At 33.3% G+C, this 5,627-nt stretch overlaps 2 long non-coding RNA genes across 3 annotated transcripts; both read right to left on the bottom strand.

Moving 5' to 3' along the window:
* Window positions 1-2,244: 2,244 nt before the first annotated feature.
* On the bottom strand, window positions 2,245-3,161 carry LOC128126330 (uncharacterized). 2 transcript variants are annotated; one of them, XR_008224146.1, is made up of 4 exons: window positions 3,069-3,161; window positions 2,796-2,972; window positions 2,479-2,690; window positions 2,245-2,359 (listed from the first exon to the last, which is right to left on the bottom strand). It is a non-coding gene; the product is annotated as an uncharacterized LOC128126330 (long non-coding RNA). The 2 variants fall into 2 exon arrangements; XR_008224145.1 differs by having other exon boundaries at window positions 2,796-3,150.
* Window positions 3,162-3,921: 760 nt separating this feature from the next.
* On the bottom strand, window positions 3,922-4,377 carry LOC128126329 (uncharacterized). Its single transcript, XR_008224144.1, has 3 exons — window positions 4,236-4,377; window positions 4,088-4,145; window positions 3,922-3,956 (listed from the first exon to the last, which is right to left on the bottom strand). It is a non-coding gene; the product is annotated as an uncharacterized LOC128126329 (long non-coding RNA).
* Window positions 4,378-5,627: the final 1,250 nt, after the last annotated feature.

The raw sequence follows: 5,627 nt of genomic DNA, 5'->3' as shown, positions 1-5,627 counted from the left end.
ATAAAATACCATATACAAAAAATACAATCCATTGCATAATATAAAATAAATTGCACAAATTATAATGTCATACAAAGAATCATTCAAATGTTAAACAAAAATAATACATTGCTAACATGTGTTATACATTCCTATAAAACTAACAAATAATCATACAACTCTGTTTCTTACTGGAAAGGAATGCAAAACATGATTACAAGTCTCCCTTAATCTTGATTATAATCAAATGTATCTTTAATTCTTTATATAAATGAAGCTTAAATGATGTCTTTAAATAATGAACACGATAAATGTTATAAACCTTTTGAGGCCCCATAACATCAGGATCTGAGTTTTCTATTTCAACTGCAGGACTACCGTTAGTTTAAGGATCACTTTTTGGACGCTTTTTCTTCTGCATACATTAACAAACATGTTAACTTTCAAGAAATATATTTAGTTTTTAGGCTCATAGTGGCATGCATATAGCTGAGGTGAGAGAAAGGTATACATACAGCTAGTAAGACATCCAGACTATCCATAACAGGTGGTTTCAAATTTTCATAATCAACTGCATTGTAAGATAACATGAACACAAGAAAGGTAATCAAAGGTTAAAATATTACATATTTACATGTTAAAAGTGTAAAGAAAAGATGATGTGGTTACACAGTTTACCATCAGAATTTAAGAGGTCGCTACTTAATGTGTGTCCTACTTGTGCCATAGAAATCAACTACAATCACCACACACACTGAAAAGGGTCATGTATACAGAAATGGTGGATAGAAGAGAAAGAAGATAAAGCTAAAAAACTACCTGCATTGTAGTAATAAACTCTTTGAAGCCAAGAAAGCCTTGTCGTCTAGAATCTGCAATTGCCCATACCTTAAGAAGTAGTATGAACAGGCATAGAGAAATAGTTAGGACAGATTGGGATTAAAAGAGTAGAAAAGCAGAAAGAGAACTATAAGCTAACTTTTGTGCCCTTATGAGCACACTTAGCAATCAAATTAATGATCAAAACTTGAGGAGGTAAAACACTATCTAAAAAATAAATAATCATTTATTTAGAGAGTTAAATGCAAAAAATAGTAACATACTCTTATTGATTTGTTCTAAAATCAAGAAATTCCTATGGTTTTGGTCCTAAGAAAGTTGAAATGACTATTTTTCCCTTTTACTTTTAATTAATAAAATATTAAAACAAATATGAAAAAACATAAAAAAAATAAATTAAAAGGGCAAAAAAGTCATTTCAAATCTTTCAGGGACCAAAATCAATTTTGTAGTTTTGTCAACAAAAAAATAGTAATTTTTATCATTTAAACTTCAATTCAAAAACACTTAACCTCTATTCAGCATCACTTCTAGGTAGAAGGGTAAAATGGTCATTTACTCAATAAATAACCAGTCTATATGTTCATTCATTACTTTCAAGAGACAGATATCATTTATCCATCTAGAAATTTAATAGAAAAAAATTAAAAAAAGAAAAAAAAAAGGAAGAAAGCTCTTACCTGTTATGCAAAGGACCATACCATTAAGCAACAACCATCCCTCATGGCCATTCCTTGAGAAGAATTGATAGATATAATGTGGAGATATTGCCTTGAAAATAGAAGGGTAATGATATATGATGTTGTAAATTCCAATAAAAGGAGTAGTCAATGTCCATGCACCCATAATAGGTGAGAACAAAAAGCTCGCTCTTGCAATTCCAAATTTTTGAACCAAAAAACAGAACAACAAGAACTAATGCAGACAGAGCTTCCACTAGAGCTGAAAAGTAAAAAAAAACATAAAAAAATATGACAAGATCTTTATAAATGTAGTTGAATAAACAAAAATCAGAGGAATGATGCACAGATGATGATGAAGCAGAGACAAATAAGAAAGTAGATTCAAAGAAGAAAGGATGGTTTTCATCCATGTTCCAAAGGTTAGTTTATAACTCGTATTTTTTTTTCATTTTTAGCATTTTTAATGGTCATTTAGTCTCGTTTAGATGGTATATTCAGTCTAGAAAGGCAACACTCCTTATGTTGTAAAAGAGTTGGAAAGTCAATAAATCTTGCCAAGGTATAAAAATATTAAAAATTGAATCTTGGCATACAAAAAACAAAAAAATAATATGTGAAATGTTGTGTGCATAATCTGGTAAATATATATATATCATCAAGGATATTAATTATTATTTATTAAAATCAAATAAATCATTTTAAAAGCAAAAAGTAGGCTACTTACCACATTTTCTGGAAGAGATGTTGTAACAAACTTTCCAATATCTGATGCAACCATAAGTTCATCAGGAGGAGGCTTTTCATTAAAGACATCCCTACCCTTGGTTGCATCATCAGGTTCCTCTGGTTCTCTTCGGCTATTTTTATTTTTATAACATATGAACAATCATAAATATATGATTTTACTTTTACACAAAATAATATATATATATATATATATATATATATATATATATATATATATATATATATATACCTGAACAAATAGATTCTGTGTTTCTTAAAAGCACAGCATAACAAAGTAGGATCTGTCATGGGATCTTTGCTTTCATTCACATTTACAGCAGCAGCAGGAATTTTTCGCACTTTTTTACTGCTTTGATCACCTTGATACAAAGCAATTCTTAAAAACCTGTTTTCCACCTTCCCTAATATTCTGGAAACTTTGTTTGTGTGCAGATTTACAATCTATCACCAATTTATGAATAAAACATTAGAAAATAAAATCTTCGGATTACTGCATACACCTTAGAATTTGAGAAAAACAAAATGGCACAAGGTAAAATTTCTTACTTTAATACCAAGGAGAGTTGGATAAATAATGAAATTAGAGCTTTCATCAAATAGTGCATTTGGCTGTGGGACATTTTATGTTTTTTCAATTTCTCTTTCAACTGCCATTCTTCTCCCAAAATCAATAGCTTCTAATCGATACAAAGGAACATCGCTTCTTTGAAGATCTTGAGCATTCTAAACAAACCAAAGTTAGGTTAAATCTTCAGAATAGTTAAGGATATATACGTTTAAATGTCATGAAACTGAGGGCAAAAGAGTAAATTTACTTACCTCAAGTGATTCATCATAGACACGTCTTAGTTTACCAGTTCTATACCAAAATATACGTATTCTTCGATCTGGTGATGTGATTGCAAATTCTTTAATTTCATCATCAAAAAAATTAAGTTTTTTTAATTAAAATATGTTGATATTGAATGTTAGATACCTGTTCAGAATCACCCCACTGGCGGAAAGCAGAAAAGGATTGCAAACGAGTTCAAATATATTGGCCACCAACTGTGAGCCCAGGTCCCTCTACAATGAGAAAGAAAAATAGTAAATGAAAATGAAAATAGATTTATTATTTGTTTTATAAAAAAAAGATTTACCTGAGCCACATCGTTCAAAAACCCCTCACGCACAAGACCACTGATGACCTCCATTTTTGATGTGACCTTCCTTGAAAAAAGATAATAGAAAAATTAAGATTGTAAAAGTTTAACAAGAATCGTGTATATGAGATACATCAAGATTGCATATGAAAGTGAATATGTGAGATCATGGGACAATATATAGTTAGATATTTATAAAATAACCAAAAAAAAGTCGTTACTCTTTATGCAACACAAAACACACCTGGTTAGGCAATGCTCTTAGAGAAATGATCAATTCAGCAGGATGATCATCTCCGTCTCTACCTACACGTACCTTTCCAGGTGTAGCATCTAAAACCCAAACCTTAAAAAATAATAACAACATCTTATAATATTATTTATCCAGACATCACTTAATGACAAGAAACAAAACAGGGCCTTACTCTTACAGGCCTTGCAAGTGACTTTGCAGCTTGTTCGACCATGCTCAGTGAAACTGGATCATAATAATAAGTATGAAAACCAAGGAAAGAGAGCACTAGTATAGTTTTAACTTCCATTTTGCCCCACCAGCTTTACCAACCTGATAATTATACACAAGTGAAATCCAAATCAAAATCTAAAAACACAAACTCAACTCAATCTAGATACAAAATACTTGAAACAAAGCTTAAGAAGTTTCGATGACAAAAGGCAAAAAGGAAGATCACTTACAGCAGCAACAGATTTGTTGCCAGGGTGATCTTCTTTGAACTGCTTTCTAAAGTCCTCCCTTTATAACATTAACAAGAGGAAAAATATTTAAACTTTGGAAATGGAAGTAAAACATGAAGGTAGTGATAAACGAAGAACAGCTACTAACATGAACACAAAGAAGGCGCTAGCGGGTCTCTTGGGTTTATTGGGATCCTTAGCTGCTTTCCCCTTGGCTGCAGTCTTCTTTACAGCCAACCTAAAATTACAACAAACAATTGTTAAAAAGTACCGAAATCATGATCCTGAGGAAAAACAAAAACCTAATTTCATTGAAGATGAAAAAAAATACAACATTAAACCCTAGCAGATGGTATGTTTTAAGCATAGTTAGATTAAATCGTACTTGGTATCAGCTTTCCTTGTAGCACCGCTTGATTTGCTTCCTTTCATCGTTTGATCCTGAATGAAACAACCGAAACAACAAACTAGGTCAAAAATCGAAGCGAAAATGGTTGTAAATGAAAAAAATTAGAGTCGACATCGAGGAAAAAGAGGAGAAAACATACCTAGTTAGCAAAAAATCTAGGGTTAGGGTTTGATTCGTTTGCGAGTGGGGGATACTGGGGTAAGGAAATCGACTTATAAATGGCTACGATACGTCGGTAATAGAACTATTTGGGCGGGAAGATTTTCATTCCAATAGGGCTTGATTATGTTCATGATTTTGGGCCCATTTTGGATAAAACAATGGGGCTTCATTGGTGGCCGTGGTGAACCAGAGAGAAGACGAGGGGTGGTGGGTGTCTAGGTTGTTGTAGAACAGTAGGGGTAGAGAGAGATAGAGAGAGAGAGAGACTTACAGTTGGTCGTGTATTACCTGCATCAAATTGAAATTAAGGGAATGTTGATAGGGCGGAGGTGGTGAATGAGATGTTTGGTGATACTGATAAGAAGGAGATCAAGTAGAGATCCGATGAACGAGATGTTTGATGATACTGAAGATGAAGATGACGGACCTAGGGCTTTTTCTTGCTAAGTAGAAGAGGCGGGGGGATTAATTTTGGGATTCAATAGGCGGGGGTAATTTTCGTCGATTTCATTTCCCGCCTAACACGCGTGTTTCACTTAAAATTATAAAGCGACACATTCACATGACGCACATTTTATGAAAGGTGCCCTCCGCATTTCTTTTTTTTTTCTTTTCTGACACTAATTTTAGGGCGCGCAAAAATGCGTGCCCTCTATCCTTCAAAGTTTGCAAAACTGACATTATCTTTTAGGGCACTTACAAATGCGCGTCGTCTATCAGCGAGTGTCATTGTTTGCGCGTCATTAAAGGGCTATTTTCTTGTAGTGGAAACATCAGAATGATTACTCTCTACGAGGACAAGGAATATGTCCTCGATAAGGAGCTTAAGGAGATTGATGAGACAGTTGCTACTCCTCATGATCGCTGAGTTTAGGGCACATGAAAGGGATGCCACCAAAGTGGCATGCATCATGATGGCCACTATGACCGCGGATCTCCAAAAATCCTATGAAGATTTCTACCCCTATG

Source organism: Lactuca sativa, chromosome 5, assembly GCF_002870075.4.
Source record: "Lactuca sativa cultivar Salinas chromosome 5, Lsat_Salinas_v11, whole genome shotgun sequence".
In the NCBI taxonomy this organism is placed as follows: domain Eukaryota; kingdom Viridiplantae; phylum Streptophyta; class Magnoliopsida; order Asterales; family Asteraceae; genus Lactuca; species Lactuca sativa.
This window is presented reverse-complemented; position numbering and strand designations above follow the sequence as displayed.